This window comes from Carcharodon carcharias, chromosome 13 (genome assembly GCF_017639515.1).
Source record: "Carcharodon carcharias isolate sCarCar2 chromosome 13, sCarCar2.pri, whole genome shotgun sequence".
Lineage (NCBI taxonomy): Eukaryota > Metazoa > Chordata > Chondrichthyes > Lamniformes > Lamnidae > Carcharodon > Carcharodon carcharias.
In genome coordinates, this window is record NC_054479.1 from 115,454,059 (window position 1) to 115,468,533 (window position 14,475).

At 45.1% G+C, this 14,475-nt stretch overlaps 1 protein-coding gene across 1 annotated transcript in view; it reads left to right on the forward strand.

The window, feature by feature from the left end:
- LOC121285595 (voltage-dependent calcium channel subunit alpha-2/delta-1) overlaps positions 1-14,475 on the forward strand; it is a 711,948-nt gene that overhangs the window by 334,314 nt on the left and 363,159 nt on the right. The window lies entirely within an intron of this gene.

Below are 14,475 nucleotides of genomic sequence, written 5' to 3' on the forward strand. Positions count from 1 at the left end.
ACCTCAGGTGTTCAGACCACTCCAGCTGTTTTCCGATAGGTATTCCCCACCCCAAACACCAGCTCCACTCCCAATGACACAGGTGCAATCGTCCTCCATTACCAGTATCTGGTGGCTGAGAAAAATGGGATTGAGGGTGGTTAAAATCTTAATTCATTAAACTCAGAATTAAGGCCAGAAGGCTGTAAAATGCTGAGTAAAGAGATGAGATTTTGTTCTGAGTTGATGTTGAGCTTCATTGGATCAGTGTAGGAGGCTGCGGTCAGAGAGGCTGGAGTGGGATGGATCATTGAAGTGTGAAGTGACCAGAATCACAGGGCTACACTTGTGAACTGAAAGGAGTTGTTCAGCAAAGCGATCATCCATTCTGTTTGGTCATGCATTATAGAGGAAGCAGTGAATGAAGTGTACTAAGTTTGGAGAAGTCCAAGTAAATCACAATTAGTTTATTAAGAAGCTACTGCTGATAGTACAACTCATGAGGAAATAAGGTGGGGACTGTGGCTTATGCCTGCTTATGTTAACTGAGTAAATGCGGTTTAATCTCTGTATCCACTGGCTGTTGATCTGCATTTTGTTTTTGTATTTGGTGTACATTGTGCTCATAAAAGTGAGAAATGATGGCCTGGATTTTCGCAGAATCATGGCGAGTCTGTGGTGTATCTAAAATGGTGGATGAACCCCTGACCCAGAGGTCCCATCCCCATATCTGACAGAAACCAATTTGTGGAATGAGAGGGAGATCGGGGGTGGGAAGTGACTCCCACTTGTGGGAAACCCCAACTCAGCAAGGCCATTTGAACTGACTGCTGAGTTCATACAGACCCCATTTTTGCTGGAGCTTAGCCGGCAGTTTGTGTTATGAATTTTAGAGTAGTCTTGAGTATTCCTGAAGGACAGATGAGGTCTGTAGAACTGTCAAGCTGTCAAATTATTTAGATAGCTCCTTAAAAAGTGAAAAGAATTGTCTGCCTGTGTCTGAGAATTGAAAAAAAATCTTTTCTAGCCGTTTCAGTAGCTGTTTGTTGACATATTCATAAGTGCTATTATCATATTATTATTGCTTGACTGCTTTCCACAACAAGTATCACAGTAGGAGGCTGTAAGTTCACAGTTTGATTGACAGCTCAAAGAGTTTATTAAAAGATTAGCTGTCTTTGATGTGGATTATGAATGCAACTCTGATTTGATAAATGATTAAGTACTTGAGGGGATTTACATGTTTTGAATGGGCTTTCATAAATGAGAGTGTTTTTTTTAAAGATAGTAATGTCTGTGTTTAATCTCAGCATAGCTCCGTAATCTGCCCATGTGGATACAGGGTGAGTTGGCATGGAGTTTGTAAGGGCAAAAGGTGGTGGATGGAGGGGTCATGAATTAGCATGGGTTAGTACTAAATTGGCATAGTAGCTATAAGAGGTCATGGGGTTGCATGGGAGTCATGAGTTGTCATGTGTTAGCATAGGGGTTATAAGGGGCCATGAAGATGGCTGGGATGCAGGAAGGTGTGTGAGAGCTAGAGGGCCTAATATTTAAGAAAACAAATAGGATGAAGTCCCTGAGAGCCAAGGTGGGCCTTTTAAACAGCTCATCTCAGCCTTTGGCTTCCCCCATGGCTGCCTACGAACTGTGTCCAGTGCTGGTAGGACTGACGGGTGCAGCGTGGAGCTGCACTCATCCACCCCCTGTGTGAAGATCCGGCCATTCGAGGCACTTTTCCCAATTTGGGTCTGGCGAGCCAGGAGATTTCCCAGATTTGCATACTTGCCTTGGCAGCAAACATTATTAGGCCAATATTAGGAATGAAACCTTTTTTACTTCCAGTATTACCTCTGAGAGTCCTGGATCAGGTATAACATGTTTAAGGCACAGTGCGATTAAGATTACAAATAGTGCCTAATTAGGGGTGGTTTTGTTTTATGGCTCATTCAGAACTAGGTTGAGGCGCCAGATCACCAGTGCACTACCTGCATCCTCCCCTACCCCACAGGCCAAAAAGTCGGAGAGAACCTGTCCAGGGGGAGAATGTCTTCCCCGCAGTCATTTAATGGCCAAAAGGTTGTTATTAACTGGAGGCAAGGATGGGTTTTTCACCTCTCAGGGATAGGTAATCCTGCCTCAGAGAGCTGCTAGCTGGTCAGAGGCTGGCAGCTCTTCAGTACTTTGGGGCAGAGGTGTGTGGCATTGGATTGGGATTTGGGTAAGCATTTGGTGGGGGTGATCACTGGGTGCCGAGCTGGCAGGCCCCCATGAGGTGGGTGGAGCGGGTGGGGGACTGCGATTTAAGAGGCCAATGTGGGGGAGCAACCTGGGGGATAAAATCTTGGAGGGGTCTGAAACGGGAGGAGAGGGAAAGATATGTTTGGTTGTGGCATCATGTTGGAGGTGGTGGAAATGGTGGAGGTTGATCGATTAAATACGGAGGCTGGTGGGGCCGATGGTGAAGACAAGGGAACCCTTTCATGGTTCTGGGAGCGAGGGGAAGGGGTGCGAGTAGAATTGTGGGCCATGTACTGCCTGCTTTTTTAGAGCTGCTGTCTTTTGAATGAAATGTTAAACAAAGACACTGTATGCCTGCTCAGACAGAGGTATACAATCCCATGACACTATTTAAAGAAAATAGGCAAGTTCCTTTGATGTTCTGGTTAACTTGTATCCTTCATCCAGCATCACCAATAAAACCAGATTTTCTGGTTGCCTATCTTATTAATGTCTTTAAGGTTTTGCTGTGCACAAATTGGATGATATATTTTCCCAGTGAACACCAGCAACTACCCTTCAACAGTAATTAGTTTGGATGTAAATTGTTTTTTTTTACGGTCCTGAGAAAGTGGAAGGCAAATCAAATTTATAACATGTTTAAGTTACGGCTGTAAAATGCTGCGTGCCAAAATCCATTTACAAAACAAAATTCCGTGTACAACTGAACATTGCCAAGACAAGCATGTGGCATTTGGTATCCCACAATTTTTGTGGTGCTTCTGAAGATGGAGCTCTTCTACTTCATTAACATCATTTACTTCATCTTCATTTTCTTCATCGTCTTTATCATCATCATCATCTTTTACTTGAGGTTGGCACAATACTGGTTGATCAGTCTTCTCAATTTCCTCCCATAGGTCACCCATTCATCTTCCAGTCCTGCTGCGGTTAAGTCTCTTACTACATCTTTCCATGTGGCCTTAGGTTTTCCTCTTCTCCTTTTTCCTTGCGATACCATCTCCATCACTCACCTCATCATATCAATCCACAACAGATGACAATACCGTTGCAATCTTGATTGCACAAAGATCAGCACCATTCGCGACTCCTCAGATACTGAAGCAGTCCATGTCCAAATACAGCAAGATCTGGACAATATCCAGGATTGGGCTGACAAGTGGCAAGTAACATTCACACCACACAAGTGTCAGGCAGTGACCATCTCCAACAAGGGAGAACCCAACCATCGCTCTTTGATGTTCAATAGCATTACCATCACTGAATCCCCCACTATCCACATCCTGGGGGTTACCATTGACCAGAAACTGAACTGGATTAGCCATAAAAACAATGTGGCTACAAGAGCAGGTCAGAGGCTAAGAATCATGTGACGAGTAACTCATCTCCTTACTCCCCATAGCCTGTCCACCTTCTACATGGCACAAGTCAGGAGTGTGATGGAGTACTCCCCTTTGCCTAGATGAGTGCAGCTCCTACAACATTGAAGAAGCTAGACACCTTCCAGGGCAAAGCAATCTGCTAGATTGGCACCACATCCACAAACGTTCATTCACTCCAGCACCAAAGCACAATAGCAGCAGTGTGTACCATCTACAAGATACACTGCAGCAATTCACCAAGGCTCCTTAGCACCTTCCAAACCCACGACCACTACCACCTGGAAGGACAAGGGCAGCAGAGAGATGGGAACACCACCACCTGGAAGTTCCCCTCCAAGTCACTCAGTATCCTGACTTGGAAATATATCGCTGTTCTTTCACTATTGCTGGGTCAAAATCCTGGAACCCCCTTCCTAACAGCACTTTTGGTGTACCTACACCACATGGACTGCAATGGTTCAAGAAGGCAGCTCACTGGCCCAGCCAGAAAAACCTGCATCCCATGAATGAATTAAAAAAAATCTCTTCTCATCTATTTTCTTTCAATGCTACTATAATCTTCACTGAACTGTTGGTTATTGATCTTGTCCTTTCTTGTCACTCCACACATCCATCTCAGCATCTGCATCTCATTCCTATCCAGTCATTGTTCTTCTTGACGTTGCCCACGTTTCTCCACTACTTAACAACGCCAGTCTCACAACTGTCTTGTAGATTCTTCCTTTCAGTTTTAGTGATAATTTTCTAATGCATAACACTCCATTGCACTTCTTCCAATTTCTCCAATCAGAGCTAGTCCTGGGGCCACATTGTGTCAGCCAACTAATTGACTGCTGGTTGGGATGGCTGCCTGCCTCCTTAAAGTTTGCGGCCAATCAGAGGGCCTGCAGCTCAGCAGCCTTGGGCGCAACACTGGAATGGTGGCCGCACCTAGAAAAGGAGGGGGCATCTATGGACGTGTTTCCTCAAACCAGGTAAGTGGGGCCTCAGAGTGCCGTGGCCAGTGAATTAGGCCAAACTGATGGGGGGTGGTGGGGGTGGGGGGGGGGGGGGGGGGGGGGGGGGGGGGGGGGGGGGGGGGTGGGGGGTGGGGGCGGGGCGGCGGTGCAGTGGGTGATGAGTGTGAGGTGTGGGGGATGGGGACGGGTGGTGTTGGTAAGGGCAGTAGCAACTTTGCCACCAGGGGCCCCTCCATGGACCACAGAGTGCCCAAATAGAAGTGCCAAACTTGAGCCTGCCAGAAGGCCATCATGGTTTACCTTGTGGTCTCCCTATGCAGGAGAGGGCTCCCCACCTCTGGTAAATGCCAGTGGAATTGCGATAAACTCTTAATTGGTTACATAAGTAGCTTGCTTGGGCTCTGGGCAGGAGGGACACCCTCTGCCTTCCCTGCCACTGGCAAAGTGGTTTGGCAGTGGGAAGACAATGTGCACACCACCCTTGCCTCACCTTGCCATTCTATGGCTCCCTCCCCTGACTCCCAGCCTGACCCCAGAGGGCTGGGAACATCCATTTCCATGTTTCTTAAGGTGGTTTATAACATGCCCTTGGTGCAAGGCTCTTTAAAGCAGCAATTATTAAATTAAATTATAGTCGGCTTGAGTGTGAAAGTTCAATATTATAAGAAACTGCAGTACCGAAACTGGGCAGATCTATTTATCATGAAGTTTATTGCTGTCTCAGAGGCTCATCCATAACATAGTGAGCCTTCACATTGATCTCATTGGTATAGAGAATGGGACAAAATAATGGAAGAGATTGATTACACAGCACTTTAATTGGCTTCATGCCTACATCCAGTTATCGATGAGGAAAGTAAAAAAGGCCATTAGGGACTTTATGGTTTGCCATTCAGAAGTCAAGATGAGTTCAGCTGAAGCTTATGTTACAGACAGTGGGGGGGGCGTGGGGTGGGGGGTGGTGCGGGGGGAGGGTGGGGGGGTTGGTGCGGGAGAGGTAAACTGAAACTCCATTCTGTCCGTAATCAGTGTGATGAAGTTTTGAAAAGATTGATGTGTGTATTTCTAAACCCCTGTTAGTGTGTGGTCAAATTAAAATGTACCAGCAGTAGATTTTTGTGGATTTAAACAAAGATTATTTATTCACACATTCATCTAAACGCTACATCAGTCACACACCACACATGCAAGAAAGTTACAATTAAAGAAGATAGTGCACTTCTACAAGTAATTAACGAAAAGAATAGTTAACCTTAAGTCAGTGAAGAATGGAGCTTTTTCTCACTCCTGAATTGCAGTCCAGATAGCCAGGGTCAGATATTAGGAGAACTGCAGGGTTCTTTCGGAGAGAAGACTGTTCAGCACATCAGTGAGGCATTCATAGTTGTTGTATCAGGAGGTACAATTTCTTTACAGGTGAACTCAGAGCTTTGGAGTCAGGCTGGGAGGCTTTTAAAAAAAACTTTTAAGTCTCTCAGTTGGTGGTATTCTGCAGATTGCTCCCAGGACTCTTCTGAATTTTGGGGTAGAAGGATTTCAGTATTAGAGAACCAGTTTCAGTTACATGGTAAATGGCCACTCATATACAATAGAAGGTAGATAGTGGCTTTTCAGTATCCGAGAACCAGTTTCAGTCACATGGTCAATGGCCATAGAAATAAAATAGAAGGTAGATTGTGATCTTTTGTACTTAACTTGTGGATAACTGCTTTTGTCAGTTTTCCTTTGTTGTATTGCAAACCTGGAGGCTGTAGGAGTCCATTAGTTGTGTGTTTTGGAGTAAGCTTCGAACAATGATAGGCGTGAATTCCACAAAGGAGTATTTTCTTGCTATGTCCGTTCAAAGGAGAGACCCCCATCCAGTAAGGTTCAATTCGGAACTTTCCAGAAGTTGATAACCTGGATTGAAGTTGCAAAAGTCAACTGACCCCCCTTGGCAGCCATATTAACAGTTTATCAGTGTCCATTTTTAAATAAATAAAGGCAGTTCCAGAAGCTGCCATACGAGTACAGTCCATGTTCAAAGTTATGAATATGACATGCCTTTTACTGAGCATGACACCTAACTTTCAAAATAGTGGCGGTGCACCCAATTTCAATCTGTCTCTTTCTCTCTGGCTTTTGCATACATGTGTTAAAGTAATTGATTTTGTAACTAATGTGGACTATGGTTCAGTTTTAAGACTGACCTATAGGTTTAACTTGGTGTTTGTCGATTAAATGAGTAGGTTAATTACCTCCATCCCTGTTTACCTGTACATATTTTAAATAATTAGGATTTGATTTCTTGGGATGCCACAAACAACTGCCACTGATGTTACAGGAAAACAGTAATGTTTGCATGGAATTCTTGTGGGGCTGCAGTAAAGTGAGCATAACTGTAAATTTCAAAATCTAAAAAAAAAGTTCCTATCTCTGCCACATAATTTCATCTGCCACACGTTCGTGCATTCCATCAACTGGTCTATGTCCTGTTGTACTCTATCACTATCCACCTCATACTCATATTTCACAATGCTTCCAAGTTTTCTGTCATTTGCAAGTTTTGAAATTATACCCTGTATATTCAAGTCTAAGTATGAATATACATCAAGAAAAGCAATGGTCTGAGTACTAACCCCTGGGGAACACCATTGTATGTTTTCCTCCAGTCCGAAAAGCTACTGTTTACCACTACTCTCTTATTTCCTGTCACTCATCCAACTTTGTATCCATGCTGCCACTGTCCCTTTTATTCCATGGGCCTTAACTTTGCTTTTAAGCCTATCATGTGGCACTTTATCAAACGTTTTTAGAAGCCACATTGCTCTCATCAATCCTCCTTGTACATCATGAAAATAACATTAGTTAAAGAAGATTTGCCTTGAACAATTCCATTCTGGCTTTCCTTAATTAATCCAAATTTGTCCGAGTAACTGGTAAGTTTGTCCCAGATTATTGCTTCTGAAAGCTATAGTTTCTGGACTTAGCTTTATCTTTTTGAATAAGGTTCTAACATTTGTAATTCTCCAGTCCTCTGGCACCACCCCTGTATCTAAGGAGGGTTGAAAGATTTTGGCCAGTACTTCAACAATTTCTGTCCTGACTTCCCTCAGTATCTTTGGATACATCCCTTCCAATTCTGGCAACTTATCAAATTAATTACAGCCAACCTTTCTAACACTGCCTCTTTATCAATTTGTCTCCCATTCAATGTCTCAATTATCATCTCCTTCACTCTGACTATGGCAGCATCTTTTTCCTTGGCAAATGCAGATGCAAAGTGCTCACTTAGTGCCTCAGGAATGCCCTTTGCCTTCATATGTAGATCCCCCTTTTTGGCCCCTAATAATGTTGAATGTAATTGATGCATATGTACAAATGCCATGTGGTCATGTATTGGAACTGTTCAGAATGATGGTGTAAATGGTTTGGACAGTTGCTGAAGATCACGGCCGATACTTGAGTCAGTCGAATCCTCTCCTCCTCCATAACCTGTGAGCTGCCTCTGGGGCTGTTAGTGGTGCCTGCAGCTTGCTGGTTATAAAAAAAAGAATGAGGCCAGCAGTCCACTTTGCTATGATCTTGCTACTGGTTTTGTTAGGCATGTGCAGTACGCATGGCTTTGAGATTGTACCCAATTAAGGGGCGATCCAATTTCTAGGCCATGTGTCTTTTTGCTCATACACTTCAAAAGTATAACCTCCTCCCTATCAACAAATAGAATACATAGACAAGCAAATGTTGTCTTGCCAGATTTTTAAACATTCAGAATGATTAAGTACATTAGCATAAGATGACAATTAGAGAAATGGCTGGGCTCACTAGCAGGAAAGTTAAGGAAAGGAATCTTACAGTGAAGAATAAAGAAATCTTAGAAATGCACAAATATTTAGCAGAACAGCATCGGAGACGTTCATGAAGGATCCTAAGGAGCAGGGGATTTGCCTGTTGGAAGTTGAAACTTTCTGGGCAATTCCCACTGAGGTCCGCATGTCAGGATTTCTACATGGTCTCAATGTGCTTCTTCAGTCATACGTCTGTTCTTCGAAGATCTGGAGACCAGGAGATTTGGCTTCCCATCTCCATCAAGAAGCTCAGAGAGGTGGTCCGTTTAGTTTCCGTTACTTCCCACGATGACCTTATAAAATAAACCTAGGCCACCCTTTGACTTGCAATTACTTTAGATCTGTTCACCAGCTTCTCAAATCAGGTGTTTTCATTTATCTTACATTTAAAAAATTCAATCCCCAAACTAAAAGTTATACTCCTAAAACATATGAATCATGAAATTAGGTATTCATAATAAGTACAATTCCAATTTCCTTTTGAAATTATTGACCGTCTTTACTTCCGCTGGCTTTGTAGCCAGCGAGTTCCAATTCATTACCACTTCTGCATAAAACAAATACTTCCTCACAGCCCCCGTGTCTCTTACCCAAATCCTTACCTCTGTGTCCCGTCGTCCATGTACCATAACCAGGTAATGGGAGCAGTTTTTCTTTTGTCTACCTTATCTAAACCTGTCATTATCTTGTGCACCTCTATAAAACCTCCCCTTATAATTTTCTGTACTCCAAGGAGAGCAGCCCTAGCTTCTCCAGCCTAACCTTATAGCTAAGATCCTTCATCCCTGGAACCATTCTGGTAAATCTCCTCTGCACCCTCTCAAAGACCGTTGCATCCTCCTTAAAGTGTGCTGAAGAGATCTGGATGCAATACTCCAGTTGTGGCCATACCAGAGTTTTATTAAGGGTCAGCATAACCTCCTTACTTTTATACCCAAAGGCCTGTATTTTCGCTCCTGAGCTGGTGCTGCGCATTTCGGGAAATCTCCTGGGTGACCACGCTGGCTTTGGGAGAAATTCCCCTGAATGGTGGCATCTTCACACGAAGGGAAGTGATAAGGGAGGGGGAGAGGTGGCGTATGTGATGAAGTCAGGCCCATCGCCCCTGGATGCAGATGAGACGCAGCCGCATAAGCTGCTGAGTGCTGAGGCAGGCTGGTTAAAAGGCCCACCTACTTCACTTCTCTGGGACTTTGTTCCAGTTGCTTTGTTAAATATTAGGCCTATCCATGCCAGCTCATGCAAACCCAAGCCCCCCCAACTCCACCCTTTGGCCTTACACCCTCCATGTTAATTTACCCAGTATCCACTATGGCCAGACTTCAGGAGCCATATTGAGGTGAAACAAAATGAAGTTCTAACTGTCTATTACAGCCTTTGCTACAGTTAAAAAAATACCCATTCATGAAAGCCCATTCAAAACATTTAAATCCCCTCAGTACTTACCCTTTATAAAAAATAAACAGACTTGTATTCATAAGCCCTTGTCAAGGACAACTAGTTCTTCAATAACCTCTCTGAGCTGTCAGTCAAACTGTGAACTTAGGATCTCCTACTGAGATAATGATAGATTGTGGAAAGCAGCCAAACATTAACAATGACATAATGATAGCCCTTGGGGTAATCTCAACAAACAGTTATTGTAACTGCTCGACCAGATTCATTTTCAATTCTCAGTTGACACCGGCAACTTTTGTTTTTTTTTAATTTTTGAAGGGGCTGGGGTTTTAAATAACTTAACAGCTTGAGTTCTACATACCTTCTCCACCCTGCATGCAAATTAATGTCTACTGTAAAAGATTCCTAACTCCCACACTGCATGTTAGGGCCCTGGCTGCGGTGAAAATGAGGTACGTTTGAACTTGGCACTAAGTTCAAACATCCCTGCAGAATTTGTGTTTCCCTCATGTATTAAACATGCCCTATCCCCTTTCCCCACCAGTGAAAATGAAATCTGTTGGAAACAGGAGCAGCACTTTGAATCCGGGTCCCACATGCCATTTTGGAATGTCCGTGGATTCTCCATGACACCGAAGATCCAGACCATGACCTCTATTTATGAAGCCCAAGATTCCATATGCTTCTCTACCTACTCTCTCAATATGTCCTGCCACCTTCAATGATCCATGTACATGAACTCCCATGTCCCTCTGTGACTGCAATATAAAACAGATATTTAGTCTGTGTTGCCTCTCCATACCATTTCTGCCAACATGCATCACCTCACAAAATTGTTTCGAAATGGAATTGTATCAAAGGATAGAGGACAGTATAGGATACACCACTGTTTATAAAGGAAAAAGGCAAAACTAGAAGATTGACCATTTAGTATTGCATTAGCCTTAAGTACACGGTGAAACACTGCAAAAATATGGACTCAGAAAATGTGAGACTAATGAAATAATATTCCTCAAAAAAATGATCCAACGTGTAGACAATAGGAATGCAGTTACATTTAATACATTTTGGATTTTCAAACACATTTGATAACATGCTGCCTAAAAGGACATGAAGATTAAGTCCCATGGCATTAATGCTGAAGTGGTGTCACTGGTAGAGGGAATGTCATTAGGTTTTTAAATCTTTGTTGAATTGACTTTTTCAAATTGATTTTTTCAAATGAGCCAAATGCAGTGTGTGACAAGACAGGTGTTTTGAATTTCTCTGTGCCATATCCAAGTAAAGAGAGGAGAGTTTATTTGGATTGATGCCTGAGAGAGAATTTTGTCAAAATTTGCAGAGAATGCCAAAAGGAGAAAATACAAGAGGTTCAGGGTAGACAAACACGTGCAGGAGAGTACACAGATATAAGTATCCGCTTTAATGTAAATAAATGTAAATAAATGTGCAGTAGTATATATTGTGAAGGAAGTGAACAGAAATGCAACCTATATTATAAAATTCTTAATGAAGGGATAGATTGATGGAAAGATATAAAGATACAGGCAAGCAACTTCTGACTGGACTGACCTACATCAACTCTTGGTTGCCCAGAACCTCAAATAAAAATGTGCATCCTCTGTTTAAATCCATCCCAAGAACAGACATATACAAATAACCCTCTGAATGTCTCTATTGGCTTGGCATTTATTTTTTCTTTAACAGCCCAGGTAGTAACTCACTTCAGGAAGGATGTGAGAGTCCTTGAGTGGACACAGAATAAATTTACCAGAATGATTCCAAGGATGAGGAATTTAAGCTAAAAGGTTGGGATGGTTCTCCTTCAAGCAAAAGAGATTGATGGGAAATTTGATAAAATGGAGATATGTGCAAAATTATGACAGATTGATAAGGTAGCCAAAGAAAAGCTGTCCCCATTGGCTTATGGTGCAATATAAGATTTTTTGGCAAGAGATACAGGAGGCATATGAGGAAGGATAATTTTGCACAGTGAGTGGGAATGACCTGGAACTTGCTGCCTATGAGGGTGGTAGAAGTGGAGATGATCACTGATTCCAAAAAGATATTGGATGGGCACTTGAGGAAAATAAACTTGCAGGGCAACGGGGATAGAGCGGGGGAAGGGCACTGACTGGATTGCTGCATGGAGAGCGAGCTAAGATTTGATGGGTCAAATGGCCTCCTTCTGTGCCATAATTACCATGACTTGATGACTCTTTTGGAATATTTCAGGGATTGTTTTTCTAACATTGTAGGTGCAGTGCAAGTTATTGGGCAGAATTTTCCCAGAATTGCACTAAGTGCGGTAGCTGGCAGGTAAAATTATTATTTATTATTTATGCATTCCCGGGAAACACGCTATTTCCATGGCAGGTGGGCTTTGATTCACCCGCCACACCATCACCCCGCTGTTGGATCACACCAGCCGCCATCTTTAAAAGGCAGCCGCCAGCAAAGCGTTCATCGCCACCAGCTCACCACCGCTGCCCGGGAGACATGGCCAGCAAAGGCAAAAAGACTGCAGCCCCCCGCTTCAACGATGGGTCCCTCGAGCGACTGCTGGATGCATTGGAGGCCTGACCGTATTTGCTGTACCCCTCCTCTGGCCGCAGGATGGGTAGCAATGTCGCCAACCTGGCTTGGGAGGCAGTGGCAGCGGTGGTCAGCGCGAACGCCCTGCAGAGGAGGACAGCCACCCAGTGCCGCAAAAGGATGAATGATCTCCCCTGTTCCACCAGGGTAAATCACTCTTTTCATCACTCCCAACTCTCACACTCACAAATCCATCACACATCCACTGGGCCGTCATTCACTGCCACTTCAAAGGACGTCACCATTCTCTCTTTCACACACACCGTCATTGTCCTCATCCCAGTCATGGGATCACTCACCACCCACACAAGCCAGGCATTCCTATCTGGCCCTGCGGACGTCCTGATACACTCTCCCCATCTCTATCCATGCAGGACAAACTGGCTCACAACAGGAGGGAAAGGTCGCAGACAGGTGGAGGGATGCCGGATATCAAATTTCTGACAGAATTCAAAAATAGAGCCATCCAGCTGGCCGGCGATGACCGGGACCGGTCCTGTGCTGACGGTGAGCTCGGCGCTGCTCTACCAAGTGAGGATCCAGCAGTGCAACATCCATCAGACAATCATGCTGTGAGTGATGTGTCCTCTTTCATAGGCCGTTGCCATGCACCAATTATCTCTCCTTGCTTCCGCAGGCAAACCTGCCAAACAGCCAAGAGAGTTCATGACCCAGGGCCTCCAATCAAGCCCCGAAGAAACCCCCGAAGAGGAATCTGAAGGCACCCTCTCTGAAGCCCCATCACAGCGCTCACCCGCACCCTCCACCAGCACAGAGACACACACCCCTGTGGGACCTAGCTTTAGAGTAGCCTCGGGATCAGAATCTGGTGAGCACATCACACTTTCTGATCCACAGCAGGAGGAGGCAGGGACTTCCCAGGTCCCCGGCACTCGGAGAACTGCTGGAGGCCAGAATGTTGCTGAGTCCGAGTCAGGTGATGAGCCTCTGAACTCAGTCATGTCACAGTTGTTGGAGCTGCAAAGGCAAGCTCGGGATCATCAGGAAGTCCGCTGCACTCCTCAGGTTGCAAGGCATGATGGAGGAGTCCGTCTGTCTTCAGGCTGAGGTGATAGCGCCGGCATTGCAACGCACCGAGGTCAACACTGGTACGATGGCGGCCGCTATGGGGACCTTGGCCCAGGACGTCATTGCTGCACTGCTGCACGGGCTTAACTCCATTATTGATGCCATAGTTAGCCTCCGACAGTGTGTAAGCGAGAGGGGTGCTGGGTAGCTCGATCTCACTCCAGTCACCCCTTCTGCTCACCGAGTCAGCCAGGGGCTCTCGAGTACCCATAGGGAGGAGGATCAGCAAGTGCACACTCCAGGGCCATCCACCCAGGTGACTCTGGGAGTGACCGGCCCATCCGAATCCCATCTTCCTTTGATCTCTGCAGACCCAGCTTCACAGGCCGAGGAGGGTGCCACTGCCACACAGCAGGAGCCTGAAAGCAGGCCGGGGCCCACCAAGTCTCAGCCTTCCAGAGGACGCCCGCCAAAGTCATCACAGACAGGGCTTCACAGTCAGCAGGCTGCCTCCACCTCTGCTGTGGATGTCTGGGGAGCACCAAGACGTAGTGGCAGGGTTAGGAAAGTTAGGTAAAAGTAGGTGCACAGACTGGCCATGGGTGTTGATCACTTGTACATACTGTTCACCATTGTCAATTAGCTCCTAAGAATGTCACCCTGCCTGTAGCTCCTTGTTCTGATGAGCAGTGTTCTTGTCAGTGTGATGTGAAACCTTTCTGCACAAGATAAAAGGCAGGTGTCTCAGTCCAGGGTCTCTTCCCCGTGCTCTATGCAGCCTTCAGACCACAGTGATGGTCCAGCTTCTTACTCTTTGGAAACATTACTGATGCCTGCGCCTTGGTGGTGCTGGTCACTGCTGCCGGAATGTAGTGGACAGGTGCCACAGAGTTCTCTCATTCTCTCTGTGTGCTCTCAGCACCTTTAAGATGGGGCTGGCCCCTATCACACCAGCACCTGTGACCTGTGATGCTGTGCACCAGCTCCTGAAGGGCTGAGGTGCTGAAGGTGGACACAGCATCAGATGTTTCTAAAGTTTCATGGCTGCGTCTCGGAGATGGCCCT